General features: G+C 34.1%; 1 protein-coding gene across 5 annotated transcripts in view; it reads left to right on the top strand.

Moving 5' to 3' along the window:
* LOC116171846 (fibronectin type-III domain-containing protein 3A) overlaps window positions 1–19,019 on the top strand; it is an 89,332-nt gene that overhangs the window by 30,035 nt on the left and 40,278 nt on the right. The window contains exon 1 of one of the 5 annotated variants that reach the window (XM_031488856.1): window positions 4,985–5,115. The exons of 3 other annotated variants lie outside the window; for them this stretch is intronic. The gene's annotated coding sequence lies outside the window, so the exon portion shown is untranslated. Of the gene's footprint in view, window positions 1–4,984; window positions 5,116–19,019 lie in introns of those variants that run through there. One more of the 5 variants, XM_031488858.1, reaches the window with a different exon arrangement.

Here is a 19,019-nt window from a genome sequence, read left to right as displayed (position 1 = left end):
GTTTCGTCAATATCGACATATTGACCCATCCCATATTAACTTCATTCCTCACAAATGGTACTTTCAACCCGATTTTTAGGGTCCACTAACGATCACGGAAATTGATTCTGCTCGATTTATATGGGAACGTCTTTATTATTATTATTATTATTATTATTATTATTATTATCAAAATGTAACGCCTTATGCAGGGTGTCTCGCAACTAATGTCGGTTGTCTATGTCGAAAATACTAAAGTCCAGGAGAGGAATTCATTTAAAATACCTTCAAGATGGTGCCATTTTGGGTTGTATTGGAAGATCAATGCCAACTTGATTATTCTAAATGGAATACCCTATATATTTTTTATACGTACGTATCTCATGCATATTGTGCTCTAAAATTAATTGCTTTTGACATACTTTAATTTTTGTCGACTACTATACAGTGTGTCCAAGATGAAAATGAACAGCATGGGGACATTGGAAACCATAAGAGATACACAGTCGGTTAAATAAGAAAAAGATTGCGTATTTTAGGACTTCTTGGTCAGTGGAACCGTCAAAGAGATATTTGACATTCTGTCAACGCTCAAAATGTTAAAAATTGTTAATTATTTAAGTAAAGTTATTTTTAACATTTTGGTGTAGTACGCGTTGACAAATGTAAGTAGGAGACAGCTAGCCCTCTTAGTTTTCCCTTCTCTCTCACCTGCAGTATCCGTGCTTGGCATTGACACGCGCAGTCCATTTATTATACGCCGATGTAGTGTATATTAGTACTTTGACATAATTCTCTAAGACTTGACAACATTGGTCAGGTTTGGCAGTATTATTTCTTCTGAAAAATGAGCATGGAGCTCATTGTGTGCTTATAAAGTTCCTTGTTATAAAGGGCAAGCTACTGGTGAATACTAAAACAAAACTTAAAGCGTATAGCAATTTCACCGAGCATGAACAGTAAATAATCGGATTCGGTAGCGGTTTCTACGGGAAATCAAATGCAGGAAGCGAGACAGTGAAACGGAAAGTAGCAAAAAGCTTACCTGACAATTAACGGAGGGCTTGCAATCACTGTTTAGGAAAAAGCAAAAGCTATAGATAACCTACGGTGCAAAAAATCAGTGAAAACAATCGCCTAATTACCACCCGAGTTACTTCCCTAATTAAAATTAGTCGTTAGTTTTTTTTAGTTCGCTTTATTAATGTATTTTGAATACATTCTAGAAGTTTGAAATTTGCTACACGTTCATTACATGCTATTTTGAACAGTTATTTTTGGCCTTTTAAACAAAAGACGACTAAACAATCGGGGGCATACTGTATAGGTGTATACCAGGGTTACAGCCCTTTGAATTTTTTGTCGAAATTGGTTTTTTGCCCATAACTTTTGATTGAGACGTCTTATCGAAAAAGTACGAATCGTTTTGGATTCTACGCACCCAAGTTAACAAAAAAAAGTTTTCCCCCGAGAAATTTTGGTGCAGTCGATTTTTGGTAAAAAAGGAAGGTTATACACTGCGTTTTTTTTGCCCAGAAAAAAAAATTGTCTCAGATGGACCGGAAAAAAATATTTTCTTATAGAATGTGGCCTGTAGAATCCATAATTCCAAACAGTTCCAAGATCGGACTACTAGATCAAAAGTTACAGCCCTTTGAATTTTTTGTCGAAATTGGTTTTTTGCCCATAACTTTTGATTGAGACGTCTAATCGAAAAAGTACGAATCGTTTTGGATTCTACGCACCCAAATTATTAAGAAAAAGTTTTTTCCCGAGAAATTTTGGTGCAGTCGATTTTTGGTAAAAAAGGAAGGTTATACACTGCCTTTTTTTTGCCCAGAAAAAAAATTGTCTCAGATCGACCGCAAAAAAATATTTTCTTATAGAATGTGGCCTGTAGAATCCATAATTTCAAACAGTTCCAAGATCGGGCTACTAGATCAAAAGTTACAGCCCTTTGAATTTTTTGTCGAAATTGGTTTTTTGCCCATAACTTTTGATGGAGACGTCTAATCGAAAAAGTACGAATCGTTTTGGATTCTACGCACCCAAATTAAGAAGAAAAAGTTTTTTCCCGAGAAATTTTGGTGCAGTCGATTTTTGGTAAAAAAGGAAGGTTATACACTGCCTTTTTTTTGCCCCGAAAAAAAAATTGTCTCAGATCGACCGGAAAAAAATATTTTCTTATAGAATGTGGCCTGTAGAATCCATAATTTCAAACAGTTCCAAGATCGGACTACTAGATCAAAAGTTACAGCCAGGGTGTATACCTATGCAATGCACTTATACAGTATACAGGGTGTTAATAAATAATTAAAACAAAGTTACAATTTTTGATTTGGTACCCCGGTCATTGGCGTTCTTTTGTTAACTCCCTTATTTTAAAGACTATTGAAAAACAAAATCTTTCAGCTTTATAAGACATATGTATTTATAATTAGTTGTTATTTGTTTAATAAATAAAATCGCGATCGATCAAAAATTTCAAAAAAAAAACATTTTTTAAGAACCACCCCATCGATTTTTGAAAGTAAAACGTTAATAAAATCAAAATAAAATCCCCACACTATTTACATTTGCCCGAAACTTTAGTTTTTCAATCTATCCTGCGAGGGGGGGGGCATTTTGGAAATCGAAATTGAAAAAATATGTAGAACAACTGTTGCAGTAAATGGTGTAGGGATTTTATAAATGTTTTGCATGCAAAAATCGATGGGGTTGTTTTTTTTTTAATTTAAAAATAAAAAATAATTGCAAATACTAATGTAGCTACTTGATTTTTGAAATTAAAACTTGGAAGTCTTGATTGTTATTAAGTTTTTGATTCGAAACTTCAAAAGCAATTATCTAGAATATTTCAAAATATGGCATAATACTTTTTTAGCGTTTTTGATATTAGAATTTTATGCTCTTTCCAAATTCAGAATAAAAGAAATGGTTTCCATTAAACAAAATTATCGCTTAGGTACGTCATATTTCAAAAATAAAAGAATTACTGTAAAATATGTCGCATTTAAGATCACAATATTGAGGTATTCGAGAATTTTTTTCGTAACGTTTAGGAAATGACGTTCCAGACTTTACACTCGCACTGTATATTCTATTGTATCATATTTAAAAATTGTTGAAGTGACATATTTCTACGTCATATTTATTGATTGAATCAAATACTGTGCCTTTGTAGGTACTATACGATCAAAAATGAGTTGCTGTCGAGGCACTTTTGGAATTTTTATTTACATGGTAATTCGTACTTGAACTTCCAAAGGCCCCTCGACTCATTTTTGATCGCTCGGTACTTTCGTCTAACATTTTCGAGACTAAGTTTGCACATCGACAGTAGTTGTGTCTCGTTTAGACGATCTTTTCGCCGCTTGTGAGTACCCTCCTCTGACAATCCGCTCTTGAGATCTAAGGCATTGTAACCGAACATGATAAGGGATCGAGCAAGAGGAGTATGGCTTGTAGAAATTCCTTTCATCGAGACCTTTTATTAGAGGGCCATGAAGAATAAAGCTCAGTGCCCCTCCCCCTCGCATCCTCTCTTTTGATAAGGGGAAATAGAGGAAGGGCGATAGTTGGTAGAAAATAGTTCTTTTCCTGGATACCTTTAATTAGGGTACCATGAAGAGTAGAACGTGTTTTTACCCCCCCCCCCCGTTCCTTTCTCCCAGTTTCAAAAGTTTTACATGGCAAATTGGTTGTCAAACGTAAAGTTTATGTAACTAACAAACACCAACAAACGACAAACAAAAGATTGAAATAAAAATATTCTGAAAATTCCAACTATGCGCCCAAATTTTTGAATTTTGAATAATTAAATAACGATCAACCAACAAACGTGAAAATGTAATTAACAAACACCAACAAACGATTGCCATAAAAATATTTTGAAAATTCAAAAAGTAGGGGGGCTAACGACCAACCAACAAACGTCAAAATGTAACTAACAAACGACCAAAAAACGATTGGTATAAAAATATTTTGAAAATTCAAAAAGTGGGGGGTTAACTTGACACCGGTCCTTAAACTACGGGAGTCACGATTTTTCGAAATAAAAGAAACGCCAATAGCTTCCAACCGGGACACCAAATCAAAAATTGTAAATAAGAAAAGTTGTTTGTTTTAATTAATTCTAACCGCCGTTTTCGGGGGTAGCGACTTACCATTAACACCCTGTATATATAAAAGTTTTTGTATGTAATTGTACGTATTTTTATTTTAAGCAAATCGCTGTAATAAATTACTAATTTTTTGAGGTTAAATACTTTTTTGAAGTTAAACTTCAATAGGGGTTGATTTTTAAGTGTTGAAATATTACGAAATTTCATCATCTTAAGCTTTAATACTCGCACTTTTCTGGATTTTCCCAAAAAACTAAAGAAGGCCCATCGGCATATTGTACATTTTAAAGTGGAGGGTAAATTACTAGGTTTTCTATGTTACTATGTTCCCGGAGTATACGGGGCAAGGGGGGGTTCTTGGAACTCTAATTACAATAATTGCGTTTGTTTGACGAAACTCTCAGTACCGAGATCTCAAACCTTCCCGGAATCGGACATCGAAATGTCATTTTCACGTTGTCGAAAACAAACCGTGATAAATGGGGGAGCAAGCGAATTTTCCCCCATTTCGTTCGAATTGTTACCTACCGTAGGCGAGGGGGGCGTTTGGGGGAAATGACAGATTGATCGTCTCCTGACCTGCAAGGCGCGAACGAATTAGCATTTTATTAAAAACTTCGGCATATCGGCGATTATTAGAAATTCCGTCGTTACTCGAAATTTCCCAAGATAATCGGGACGACCGTGCGATAACTTTTACGAACTTCGATTCTCGAAACGCGCCGTTTATTATTGTAAACAAAAACGGCGGGGGAGGGCGAAAACGAAATTTGAAAAACGAAGTAATACAGGAATATAATTTTTGCTTGATGTGGCATTCGGTTCGTGTCGTTCCGGCGTCGCGCTCGTTGTTTTCCGCGGTTCGTGAGGCGACACGTATCCAACTCCGGTCGCTGAGCCCGCCGCCTTCAGTCAGTAACCGAATCTCGTTGATGCATGTTCTAATCAGAATTTTGTGTTTTGTGTGCGTGACGTGATTAGATCTCGCCTTTTCTATGTGGATTTAGCCGAAGTAAGTGAATTAATCGAGTTGCGGGTCCATCTAAGACGAAACCTGGCCAGGATACGTGTTTTCCGTCCCGCATCGTATTTCTGGCACGGTTCTGTACTTTTTTGGATCAAGTTATTAATGGACTTGGATGTTGGTTATTAAAAAAATTAAATCGGTAACGGTTTTTCGACGAAATGAAACTCCTTTCTCCGCGCTCGCATTTCGAAAAATTTCGCTAAAAACGTACGCACGAAGAGATGCGTTATCGGCAACCTGTTGCTGGCCTCAATCAGGCGGTCACCCGGACATTAACATTACCTCTGCCTTGCAACACATGCGTACATTGCCTTGTTTCCTCCACGGTCGCATTCCTAACTGCACCTGATTTCAAAAATAATTCCACTTACGGAATTCCTCACGTTAATTATCCGAATCCGAAATTCCCCCCGACCCGGGGGCTGCCACTTTTGGGTTAAGCACTTCCACGAAGACGACGACATACTTTTGACGTGTCTATGTCAATGTCGGATTCCGTTATAATTCCTATGTCTGTTTACGTTTCGGGAGAACTTTAAAAATCGTTTCCACAGCGCGTAACCTTTAATTTTTTTGGGTACGAAATTAACTTCCAGACGACCTCCAGAAGTACAATACAACTTTCTAATGCTTTTTTAACCGCTTCCGTTCAATACATCGTTTCTTATTAAGTCGTTTAAGATGATTTCGGCCTTCTGATGGCGTGTTCATTTCTCGATTTCATTCCGCAAATTCAAATTGTTCGACCAAAGTCTCTGGCACGTAGATACCATGGTCCGAAATGCGCATTTTAATCTTGAAACGAAGACGCACTTTTGTTTTGGTATATACTTTGGGATATTTGGTATATACTTTGGCATATTTGGTATATACTTCACGACTGTGCAGAAATGACGATTCAAAAAGCTGATGAAGAAGTTGTCTGTCACAGTCCAAGAAAAGAGGTGATAACTTCTCAAATTCTAGATGTAACAAAATACTCTTAAATGTCAAGTCCGTGAAAAGATCTGAAAAAAGGCCCCAATCGAGGCCGTACCAAAAAAATGAAGTTGATGATGGTTCCGCAAGGCCGAAACGTCGGATTAAAAAATTAAAAACTTCACCTTCAAAGAGCGTTAAAAGTTGCCTTGTGTTTTGGTGTAAATAAAATTCACGTCTGAAAAAATCTGATATTTTCAGATAATTTTAAAAATTCACCGATTTCCAACCGTTATCTTCTTAAAAAAACCAAATTTATGTCTTACCGTTTCCAGAAGGCCCATAGTGGCTCTCCTCCAGGGATTTTGTAACCATGTCAGTTTCTAGAATTTTATCTTTACCTTAGAAACGATGACTCACAAGAAAAATTTTGAAATTTTAATTATCAGAACCTGCAAAATTCTGAAAAATTGTAAAATTTCACTTTCGAATTTGGACCGGCCCCTGAATTCTACTCGTCGAAATCGCGACTTTAAGTGTGTTAGAATTTGGGTTAGTTCACAATAGAATTGCGACTTTTGGCATATAGACTACTGCAGGTGAGCGAGAGGGGAAAACTAAGAGGCAAGCTCTCTCTCTATCAATCGCGCTTTCGTTGGTCCCATACAATCCACATTTCAGTAACAGTGCAACCAACACAAGCGCGATAGCGAGAGAGAGAGTTTGCCTTTTAGTTTTCCCCTCTCGCTCACCTGCAGTATCAGTCCATTTCTATATGTCGATGATGACTTCGTTACGTTACTCTTCTCTCTCCGTATGTTTCTCGCGGTAAGCGTGGACCAATCGCCGTGCTTGGCGCTCGGGAGTGTCGCGAGAACTTTACGAAATGCTTCAAAGTATGTACGAATTGATCCCGTTGGGCCTGTCACACAAGCAGAGAAAACACAAATAAGAAATCAAAGCGTTTCGTCAGCAAAGTTATCATCATCAGCAAACATACTTTGTTGTTTTCGCAATTTTCTCAGAAGCGCACTTCGATTACATTATAAAAATCACGTGATTTATTTATTTACAATTTTGAAATGGATTAATTTATAACAGTAGTTATTATTTATCACTCCCATATATAAAGTAACACGAGCGCATCGATGTTGGAACTATTTATCACTAATAGTTCCACTTCGGCAACATTCGGTTAGCTTATACAGGGTGTCTCGTGACTCGATGGGTATATAGCTTAACACCATTTTAAGTCGAAGTTTCTTTCTACACCTTGTCCAAATCCCAATGGTTTATTAAATTTAGCAATAAATCAATCTAGTGGGTCATGTAATTGTTTTGTCATATTGTTATGGTGACATTCTTTGACGTTGTAATTTTAAGATTCAATTGATATACGTTTTCAAATCAAGAATATTCACTTTATTTCGAGCTTTGTTTACGTATACTGTGACGGAAATGCAAAAACGGCAGTGAGGGAATATCAGAAGTCATATCAATTTAACATTAGAAGGACAAAGAATAAACAATGTCACCATAACAATATGACAAAACAATTGCATGGCCTACTAGATTGATTTATTGCTAAATTTAATATTGCCCATAACTTCTTTATAACTTTAGAACTATTACGTTAAAGTGCATAAGGAAATTTCGACTTAAAATTGAGCAAGGAATATGGCGTTAATCGATGTCCATCGAGTCTCGGAACACCCTGTATAGAGTTAAAGTGCATAAGGAAATTTCGACTTAAAATTGAGCAAGGAATATGGTGTTAATCTATGTCCATCGAGTCTCGGAACACCCTGTATAGAGTTAAAGTGCATAAGGAAATTTCGACTTAAAATTGAGCAAGGAATATGGCGTTAATCTATGTCCATCGAGTCTCGGAACATCCTGTATAGAGTTAAAGTGCATAAGGAAATTTCGACTTAAAATTGAGCAAGGAATATGGTGTTAATCTATGTCCATCGAGTCTCGGAACACCCTGTATAGAAAACACCCCTCTTTCTCGAAAGTTCTGGAACGCTTCCGAACGATATTCTAGAACAAACACGTCATATTTCGCGGAAAGAATGCGTCACACACGCTTTCGTTTCTTATCACCGATGACTAATCCTTTATGGGCGCATTATAATAAGTCGGGTGCGTAGAATCCAAAAATTGGAGCAAATTCGTCCTTACACCTTGGCGATAGAAAAACGGAGGGGCGGATTTTTTTGAAATTATCAACTAACGGTTGCGTTAGCCAGAGGAGGGCCAAAAACTCTTGCAAAAGATATCCTGCGAATATTCTAGAATTTCATAAAACAATCTGGGCCCGTTGAAAATCTTTTTTGAATTTTTTTAAATTGCATGTATAATCCCGGTGGTGTATTTGTAGATTAAACTATACAGGGTGTTTCATTAAAAAAATGAGGTTAAGTTCGATAACTTTTTTGCATGGCCCCCTACAATTATTTTGAAAATAACAAATAATTAAACTATACAGGGTGTTTCATTAAAAAAATGAAGTTAAGTTCGATAACTTTTTTGCATGGCCCCCTACAATTATTTTGAAAATGACAGATTTTTCAAAGAAACTTGCATTTTTTAAAATCTTTTATTACTAAGAAAATATAGGGTCATTCTGTTTGATGTTTTTTTGATTGCCCCCCGTATTTCTTAAGGGGACGAATATTTTCCAACTTTTTTTTACACTAGCAATTACAAAGATTGTGTCGAAGGTGGAAAACCCTTAAAAGGAAAGTATTTTACAGGCTTTTCAAAATTCGAACGTTCCCTATTTAGGAGACAATAATTTAAGGCCTTAAGAATCTGAGCCTTATGAGTGTCTGAGAACTTCTAAAGCACCTATTCTAGACCTTTTAGAGCCTATGATGTCGTTCAAGGTTAAAAAAATTGTTTTCCAAATGAACAATGGATCCAAATATTTCGTTTGGGAGTTTGAAATTTTTTTCTTTAATAGCACTAGACTCTTGGGTCTTTATTTTTTATTTTAAAAAAATGTTTGGTTTGTCACTACTTATACTATATCACGCTCTGTATAATATTTTTAAAAATGTGTTTTGATTGAAAATGAAGGTTTTTGTTTGATTTTCAAAAATGTCCCAAAGTTGGATCAGTTTTTATTATCCGACTTGCATGTGCGTATTTTCCAAAGCCTTTAAAAAAAAAGGCTTAAAAGTCGGCAGATTCACTAATATTAAAGGCTCTAAAAGTTGTTGCCTTTTAAGCCCGTTAAGAGTACGAAAATTCCTAAAACACTCGTAAGGCTCTTAGTTTTTTGAAAAAAAAAATAATAGTTTTGAAAATCCCAAAGATCCTTAAAAACTCGTAAAAAATCTTCGATCTAGAAGCCATCTAAAATAAGTAGTATCTGAAAAACAGTTGCGGGTTCTTCTATTAATCGAAAAACATTTTACCGTAATCGAAAATTAGAATTTTTGAAAATTTAAATTTTGATCGATTTTTTTGTAAATTATCTTATACAAACCTTGTCCTGATAATAACATTTTTATATAAATGAAATGTTGTTGAGGTTGGCACCTCATCCCTTGGACTCAGTGTTGAAAAATTTCTATAATTTATTTATCGTTGCGAATATTCGGGAGCTTTCGTAAATATTCGGCAATTTTCGAGAATTTTCGGTAAAGTATACTAATTATAATACATTAAATTAAATACAACAATAATTGTCAATTTAAAGTCAGAAAATTGCAAGAGAAAACGATAAAAACTGTCCATTCTAGATATTTTACGTAGAATCCAGTGGCGTAGTTTAAATAAATTTTTGGACTACCGTTTTTGTTTTTTTTTTTAAAATGCGACACCCTGTATATCTTAGTCAATGTTTTGTATTCGTTTTCCTGATTTCGTTGCTGTATTACAATTTATATTTTTTAAAAATTCTAGTCATGAACCAAAAATTGAAACCTTAAATTTTTATGGTTTTTAACTAGTATGCCATGGATGTAGGTAGTGTTTTTTTTTTCGGACAACACGCGTTAAACACGGCTTAGGTTAACTTGCATCTGCACAAATTTATTATTAAAATGGCTAACTGCGTTTTCAACAAAACAAATCGGGCTGACTGTCCGAAAATTTAGCATAAAAAAAATGAGTCAACACGTTCAAGAAGGGCACCTGGCCAAAATAAATTCTTGATCGTTCAGGTGTTTCGCAACTTTCACCGACAAAAAAACTTCAAATTGTTTACGTTTACTCTGCAAGGTCATTCTTGGAAACGCCCCTTCAAGCGTAAGATTTTGATATACCGGATGACAAACTTTATTAATTAATTTCGACATGAAAAGAATGCGGATTCCTACAACAAACGGTAAGGTCGCGGAGGAAAAACGCACCGAACCGCATTTCCTTTTATTTGGCAACGGAAGGACCGAATTCCTTCAATTAGATAACGTCACGTCAATAATAAGGGCGGCAATTTTTTTTGGCTTTGGCCAATCGCCAACTACCGCGCGTCTAATTTTAAATGAAAATTAACAACTGCGAAGAATTTTTTTTTCGGTGGCACGTTTCTGGGAAAGACGATATACGGGCGAAGATAAACTTTGAACTTTGTAAATGCCAATAACACAATCACGTGGACAAAAACATGCCGCCGACAGCTAATCTTTCGACCAATAACGGTCTCAATTCCTAAAACGAAGTTGCAATAACTTACTTTATTGGCAACACTGCTAAAAAACAATTAAAAACGAATTAAGTTAAATTGTTAGGTCTCAGTCTTAGAACGTTGTATCTTTGCTTATCTTGAAAATTTAATGTATTTACACTTGTTGGAAACCACTGATTTAATTCGAATTGAACCGTCATCGGAATTTGGCTTTTGAGAATAAGTGCCTGGAATCCCATGACATTTCCAGTTTTAAAGAATTCTGGGGAACTTCCATTTTGAGGAAGGTGCGGTTTGAAATTCTGATTCATTTTTTTCTCAAGCACTTGACACGAGGATTTTTCGATAGGTATGCTAACTGTTTTTTAGGTTAATATACAGGGTGTTTCATAATTGAATGTCAATATTTAAGGTGGCAATTTTTGGGTCCATTTTTAAAAAAAACTCCATATGAACCTATGTCCTAAACGTCTTAACTTTTGAGATACAGGATGTACGATGATCCTTGTTTCAAATTTGATTCACCAATTATTTTTTATAATCTCTGCGATTAAGTGTCAAGTATACAGGGTGTAACATTTTCTTGAATCGGCTACAATTTTATCTTTCAGAACTTTTTTTTAGAGCACCCTGTATGAATTTCGGCAAGAAATTTGAACATAAGCTAAACAAAAGAACAGAGAGTTAAAATTTCATGCTGAAATTCACACAGACTGCTCCACAAAAAGTTCGGAAAGATATAAATTGTAGCCGATTCTAGAAAATGTAACACCCTGTATACTACGACCAACTATTTTGAACTTTGGTGTAGATTCTAAAAAATAAGTGATGTATCAAATTTTAAACAATTATCACAGAACATAAGCTACAAATAAATTATCAAGTATACAGGGTGTTACATTTTCTTGAATCGGATACAATTTTATCTTTCAGAACTTTTTTTTGGACCGCCCTGTATGAATTTGAACTTTTGTTCAGCTTTCTGGTCTCTTGCACTATTCTCGTATTTGTCAAAGTTTCGATTTATTTGCAAAAATAGCTATCGATGGAAGTTATGTGTAGGGGAACTAGCGAAATAATAAATGAGAAAAAAAAATAGTAGGCTGGGACAGGCTGACTGCGACACACAGTTAAACATAGAAACAGAGACTTCACATTCATACAGGGTGCTCCACAAAAAGTTTTGAAAGTTAAAATTGTAGCCGATTCTAGAAAAGGTAACACCCCGTATACTGCGACCAACTATTTTGAACTTTGGTGTAGATTCTAAAAAATAAGTGATGTATCAAATTTGAAACAATGATCACAGAACATAAGCTACAAATACAGTATCAAGTATACAGGATGTTACATTTTCTTGAATCGGCTACAATTTTATCTTTCAGAACTTTTTTTGGGCCGCGCTGTATGAATTTAAACTTTTGTTTAGCTTTCTGGTGTCTTGCACTATTCTCGTATTTGTCAAAGTTTCGATGTATTTGCAAAAATAGCCCATCGATGGAAGTTATGTGTAGGGGAAATAGCGAAATAATAAATGAGAAAAAAAATAGTAGGCTGGGACAGGCTGACTGCGACAGATACGACGATAGTGCAAGAGACCAGAAAGCTAAACAAAGAAACAGACTTCACATTCATACAGGGTGTTCCACAACAAGTTTTGAAAGTTAAAATTGTAGCCGATTCTAGAAAATGTAACACCCTGTATACTGCGACCAACTATTTTGAACTTTGGTGTAGATTCTAAACAATAAGTGATGTATCAAATTTGAAACAATGATCACAGAACATAAGCTACAAATAAAGTATTAAGTATACAGGGTGTTACATTTTCTTGAATCGGCTACAATTATTTCAATCGGCTGTTACAATTATTAATTCTGTTGACGAGTTTTTATTTTTTTAAGCGAAAACCGTGCATCGGATTGAAAAAAACAAAGGGATCAAATTTGCTCAGAAATGATTGGGGATTTCAAGAGTAATTTTTATTTTCAGAGAAATCAGTGGCGTACCATCAATGTCTGCCAAAATGGGCATGTGAAATTCCGTACGAACGCCACTGGTGGAAATTAAAAAAATGTGGTACGTTAAAAAATGCCTTTGGATCATAGTACATACTTACATGACAAATTTCATTAAAATATCTAAAGTGGTGTTACAGATCTTAATAATAAATGATTTATTTTTGAAAACTTTACCACCCTGTATCTCAAAAGTTAAGACGTTTAGGACATAGGTTCGTATGAAGTTTTCTTTTAAAAATGGACCCAAAAGTCACCCCCTTAAATATTGACATTCAATTATGAAACACCCTGTATACAGCGTGTTTCATAAAAAAATGAGATTAGATCAGATAACTTTTTTAAAACTGTGGCGTTTGTACGGAATTTCACTAGCCCATTTTGGCAGACATTGATGGTACGCCACTGATTTCTGTAAGCAAATTTGATCCCTTTGTTTTTACAATCTGATGCACGGTTTGGAAAAGTTTTTCTCGTATTTTGTGTTTTCTCTCTGATACTTGTTTCAAATTTGATACATCAATTATTTTTTATAATCTCTGCAATTAAGTGTCAAGTATACAGGGTATAACATTTTCTTGAATCGGCTACAATTTTATCTTTCAGAACTTTTTTTTAGAGCACCCTGTATGAATTTCGGCAAGAAATTGGAACTCTCTTGAACATAAGCTAAACAAAAGAACAGAGAGTTAAAATTTCATGCCGAAATTCACACAGGCTGCTCCACAAAAAGTTCTGAAAGATAAAATTGTAGCCGATTCTAGAAAAGGTAACACCCAGTATACTGCGACCAACTATTTTGAACTTTGGTGTAGATTCTAAAAAATAAGTGATATATCAAATTTGAAACAATGATCACAGAACATAAGCTACAAATACAGTATCAAGCATACAGGATGTTACATTTTCTTGAATCGGCTACCATTTTATCTTTCAGAACTTTTTTTGGGCCGCCCTGTATGAATTTAAACTTTTGTTTAGCTTTCTGGTGTCTTGGCACTATTCTCGTATTTGTCAAAGTTTCGATGTATTTGCAAAAATAGCCCATCGATGGAAGTTATGTGTAGGGGAAATAGCGAAATAATAAATGAGAAAAAAAATAGTAGGCTGGGACAGGCCGACTGCGACAGATACGACGATAGTGCAAGAGACCAGAAAGTTAAACAAAGAAACAGAGACTTCACATTCATACAGGGTGCTCCACAAAAAGTTTTGAAAGTTAAAATTGTAGCAGATTCTAGAAATGTAACACCCTGTATACTGCGACCAACTATTTTGAACTTTGGTGTAGATTCTAAACAATAAGTGATGTATCAAATTTGAAACAATGATCACAGAACATAAGCTACAAATAAAGTATTAAGTATACAGGGTGTTACATTTTCTTGAATCGGCTATTACAATCGTGTGTTAAAATTATTAATTCTGTTGACGAGTTTGAAAAAAACAAAGGGATCAAATTTGCTTAGAAATGATTGGGGACTTCAAGAGTAATTTTTATTTTCAGATGAATCAGTGGCGTACCATCAATGTCTGCCAAAATGGGCATGTGAAATTCCGTACGAACGCCACTGGTAAAAATTAAAAAGATGTGGTACGTTAAAAAATGCCTCTGGATACATAAGTGCCATACATGCCAAATTTCATTAAAATATCTAAAGTGGTATTACAGATATTAATAATAAACGATTTATTTTTGAAAAAATGTTGTGTTTAAAAGTGACAATTTAAATTGTTACATGTTCTAAATTTAAATTCAAAATTCCTCCGATTGAAATTGTTTCTTGAACTATTTTAATAATTCAAAATCTTAAAGCTTTTCACAAAATGGAACTTGGAAACTTGAAATTTTACTGTTTTCTAAACCAAGTTCGAAATTTAGTTTTGGAATAGTTTTTTTTAAAGTAATGATCTCTAAGAAATGTTAAAACTTGAACTTTTTTAAGTTAAAATTTCCAATTTTAAACTTAAAACTTTTTTAAGCACTGGCGTTAATTTGATTTTAAACAATCTCAGCTTGAAATTTTCTTCTGAATCGTTTTAGGGTTACTTTCTTAGAAAACATTACCCTCGACTCTTTTTGATTTCAAATTGAAATTTTAAATTGGAAAATTGTTTTTAAAATTTTGAAATTAAGTCATTTTCAAATTGCAAGGCTAAAGATGAAAGATTTTCACCCTCCAAATTTCGTATTCAAAACTTCTGGGATCTTGTTCCAAGATTTTTGGATTTAGTTGGAATTGTTCGTCAAACTTTGTTAAAAATTGAGTTGCAGAAGTATTGATGTTGATTTTGGTCCTCGAGCCGGATTTTCAATCTTTATTTTCTGGATACGTGGTTAAATTTCTTGAAATGTGGAGCGATCCGGTTCAACGACCCCCATAAAAAAAAGCGCGAAAGTGCGTGTAAACATTCCGATAGTACGCTCCGTATATAAAAAATGGAGATGTCACTCACTTAGGACCAATTTACGTTTATCTTTTGATAGACAATTTATACATCCGGTCAGCGTATAAGTGACGGAGATAGCGTTTTCCCGTGTCGCATTCGCCACAGAACTTTTTATCTTGGATCCATTTTGTAATATTTCGGGACGTACGGGCCGGATACGCGTTGTTGCAAAGGATGTATGTAGATGAAACTACAACACAGCGGCAGCGCGCAGTTTGTAATTAACGGAAAGGTCGTAGAAAGTGTATGGAACCTTGCATTTTCTCGCGGTAAATGTAGGACAAACGTTAATGTTTCCTATTCGATTATATGCGAGAGAACGTTCGAAAACGGCGGAGAAAAAAAAATAATCGTTTCGATTACGCAATAAAAGTCGCTTTGAATCGCGCGAGGTGAAATCTGAATACAGAAGGCGGGCGGCTTCGAATAACAACCGTGAATGAAGAAAGTTTCTTCGACGATACCGAGACGGGACAATGCATTTCCTTGTCGATTTGAAAGGGGAAATGTCTTGTTTTTTAGAGTGTCCGTTAAATATTAATGAAAATAAGAATGCAACGACCTTCGCATCTCCGTATTCAGTTTCGTAATCGGCAATGGAGTACATCCGCAGTTCTTTCTAACCGACAATTTTTGCAAAAATTTGCCTACATTGTATTGGTGGCTTAAAGAGGCGCCATTGTGGTGCACTAAAGCGGAAATGAGATACCATGAGAAGTGATAATTTTAGCCTATCAGACTACACAAGTGATAAAAGCCATAATTTTTACATTCAAAACACTCTACAGGGTGATTCAAATTGGTCCATTTTTTATGGACGCCATATTGGATTTTTACGGACTGAGGTAGAGGACAGAACATTGGATTTTGAAATTTTTCTTGTAAATCTATGGTAAAAGTATAGTGACCCGTCATAATTTTTCTTTTTTTTGTCTCCCATCTCATTCCGCAAAAAATCCAATATGGCGTCCATAGGAAATAATCAAATTTTGAGAGTGAAGGGTCCTTAAGGGATAGGGAAATTAAAAATTGTCAATTTCAGAATGACTACATTTTTCTTAGTTATAAGAGACCGAATGTTTTATACAAAAGTATTGTTGAATAATCTGCCGTTTGCAGAAAAAAAGTTATCGGAATTTCCTCGTTTTTTGGAATGGAATGTCCTGTATATTTTAATGTAAAAAAAGGATTGCATATTAACACTTAAAAACAATTAATGTGATTCAAATCAATTAAAAAAAGATTTCAAAAATCCAAAAAAAAAAGTTCGTGACTGAAAAAAGCCAAGGAAAAGATTTTTTTTAATATCTTCTTTCTTGTGTATTTTTGAAAACATAATTTAATACGTTTACAAAAATACAAAAGAAAGAAATCTTTTCCTTTGAATTTTTTTAGTCACGAAAAATTTACCAGAGCTATTCTCATTTTTTAAATGAAACACCCTGTATATTTTAATTTCAAAAAATAACATGATTTAATACTTTGTTTAAATTAAAATATACAGTGTTTTATTTAAAAAATGACGTTAGATCTGGTAACTTTTTTACCTGATCTCATATACTTATTCAGAAAACAGCAGATTGTTCAACAATCAAAGAAACTTTTGTATAAACCCTTTTTCTGTACCCTATAAAAGTGACACCCTGTATATAAAGCGTTTACTCTCGATTCAATAAGCGATTTTAAACGTGAAATGTGAGGGGTGAAGGGGGACAAAAAATATTTCATCCCCCAATACTAAAAGGAAATTTGAAAGACTTTGGTAGCTTCAATTTTGAAATATTTGTTGCATCATGATCGTACAAGAAACTATTTCAAGCAGGGATCAATAAAAAGAAACTTCAAATTCGAAAACATCGCAAATTTCAATTTGAAAGTTTCCAGGGCGCACAGGGTCGGGTAAAAAAATTTACTTCATTTTTTAAATAAAACGCCCTGTATATTTTGAGCTGAAAAGATAGTATGTTAATTCTTTTTTTTTAAAATACAGATAACACTCATGAGTGATATTCAAAAAACTTTCAGTGATTCAAAATAATTCGGAAAAGAATTCAAAAAGATGTTTGGGATTTTTGTTCATTTTTGTGTATTTTTGAAAAGAAAATTTAACATGCGTTCTTTTAGATTAAAATCTAGAGGGTATTGCCCCTTATGCTTCTTCTTAAAACAGAAGGTTGTTCAACAAACTTTTGTATTAAACATTAATTTGCCGTTTTCAGAAGACGTATACAGGGTCAGGTAAAAAAAGTGATCGGATTAACTTAATTTTTTTAAATAGAGCGCCCTGTATATTTCAGAATGACTACATTTTGTTAGTTATAACAGACCGAATGTTTCATACAAGTTTGCAATAATTGTTGAATAATCTGCCGTTTGCAGAAAAAAGTGATCGGATTTACCTCGTTTTTTGGAATGGAATGTCCTGTATATTTTAATGTAAAAAAAGGATAGCACATTAAATACGATAGGTGACACTTAAAAACATTAATGTGATTCAAATCAAAGATTAAAATAATTCAAAATAAAGTTCGTGACTGAAAAAAGTCGAAGAAAAGATTTTTTTTTGATATTTTCTTTCTGGGTATTTTTGAAAAGATAATTTAATACGTTTTCAAAAATACACAAGAAAGAAATCTTTTCCTTCGGATTTTTTCAGTCACGAAAAAGCGAGCGAAAAAGTTACCAGAGCTATTCTAATTTTTTTAATGAAACACCCTGTATATTTTAATTTAAAAAAAGTTAATTTAATACATTATTTGTTTAAAATAAAATATACAATGTTTCATTTAAAAAATGAGGTTAGATCTGGCAACTTTTTTACCTGATCCCATATACTTATTCTGAAAACAGCAGATTTTTGAAAAATCATAAAGAAACTTATAAACACCCTTTTTCGGTACCGCTCCTACCCTATAAAAGTGACACCCTGTACAAAAAGCGTTTAATCTTCGATTCAGAAAGCGATTTTAAACGTGAAATGTGAGGGGTGAAGGGGGACAAAAAATATTTCATCCCCCAATACTAAAAGGCAATTTGAAAGACTTTGGTAGCTCAATTTTGAAATATTTGGTGCATCGTGATCGTACAAGAAACTATTTCAAGCAGAGATCAATAAAAAGAAACTTCAAATTTCGAAAACATCGCAAATTTCAATTTGAAAGTTTTCAGGGCGCACAGGGCCGGGTAAAAAATTTACTTCATTTTTTAAATAAAACGCCCTGTATATTTTGAGCTGAAAAGATAGTATGTTAATTCTTTTTTTTTTAAATACAGGTATTCAAAAAACTTTCAGTGATTCAAAATAGTTCGGAAAAGAATTCAAAAAGATTTTTGGGATTTTTGTTCATTTTTGTGTATTTTTGAAAAGAAACTTTATCATACTTTTTTTTTAGATTAAAATCTAGAGGGTATTCCATTTAAAAAACGAAGTTAGGTCCGGTTTTTACCTTGTCCCTTGTGCTTCTTCTGAAAACGGAAGGTTGTTCAACAAACTTTTGTGATAAACATTAATTTGTCGTTTTCAGAAGAAGTATACAGGGTCAGGTAAAAAAGTTATCGGATTAACTTAATTTTTTTAATAGAGCGCCCTGTATATTTTAATCTAAAACGATAGTATATTTACTTTAAAAAAAGTATAAGTAATGCCATGGATAATATTCAAAAAACTTTCAGTGATTCAAAATTAGTTCGGAAAAGAATTCAAAAAGATTTTTGGTTTTTTTGTTCATTTTTTGTTTATTTTTGAAAAGAAAATTTATTATGCTTGTTTAGATTAAAATCTAGAGGGTATTCCATTTACAAAACGAAGTTAGGTCCGGTTTTTACCTTGTCCCTTGTGCTTCTTCTGAAAACGCAAGGTTGTT

The sequence above is a fragment of the Photinus pyralis genome, unplaced genomic scaffold (genome assembly GCF_008802855.1).
Source record: "Photinus pyralis isolate 1611_PpyrPB1 unplaced genomic scaffold, Ppyr1.3 Ppyr1.4_LG5, whole genome shotgun sequence".
Lineage (NCBI taxonomy): Eukaryota > Metazoa > Arthropoda > Insecta > Coleoptera > Lampyridae > Photinus > Photinus pyralis.
Note: the sequence above shows the minus strand (reverse complement) of the source record. Positions and strands in the feature narration are given on the sequence as shown.